The sequence below is a fragment of the Elephantulus edwardii genome, unplaced genomic scaffold (assembly GCF_000299155.1).
Source record: "Elephantulus edwardii isolate Elephantulus edwardi_28Jun2011 unplaced genomic scaffold, EleEdw1.0 scaffold00016, whole genome shotgun sequence".
In the NCBI taxonomy this organism is placed as follows: Eukaryota; Metazoa; Chordata; class Mammalia; order Macroscelidea; family Macroscelididae; genus Elephantulus; species Elephantulus edwardii.
The window spans coordinates 18,020,641-18,021,234 of NW_006399766.1; positions in this window are offsets into that span (position 1 = coordinate 18,020,641).

Genomic DNA, 594 nt, shown 5'->3' on the forward strand with positions numbered 1-594 from the left:
CTGCCTTCTCTGTTGAATTCAAATGTAACTGTTCTAAAACAATTTTTCACCTTCTGTCTCTGGCACCACATCTTTTTGTTGAGACTGACCCATAGCTTGTGGGTTTTCAGAGGGAATAAATAAATGAGGATCTTTCTCCCTCAGAGCAGCTGATGAATTCAAGCTGCACCGTATCTTCTTATTCTTCTCAGAGTCAGCCACAGCTTGTTGTGAGCCACACAATCAAATGCCTTTGCACAATCAATGAAACACAGACATTCCTCTGGTATTCCCTGCTTTCAGCCAAGATCCATCTAACATTAGCTACAATATCCCTAGTACCACGACTCCTTCTAAACCCAGCCTGCACTTCTGACAATTTTCTGTTGATGTGCTTGCTGTTCCAGTTGTTTTTGGATAATCTTAAACAGAATCTTGCTTGCATGTGATATCAATGATATATTGTTCAATAATTTCCACACTCTGTTGGATCACATCTTTCTTTGGAATGGGAACAAATATAGATCTCTTCCAGTCAGTTGGCCAAGTGGTTGTCCTCCAGATTTCTTGACACAAATTGGTGAACACATCCAGGGCAGATGGTTAGTTTAAATA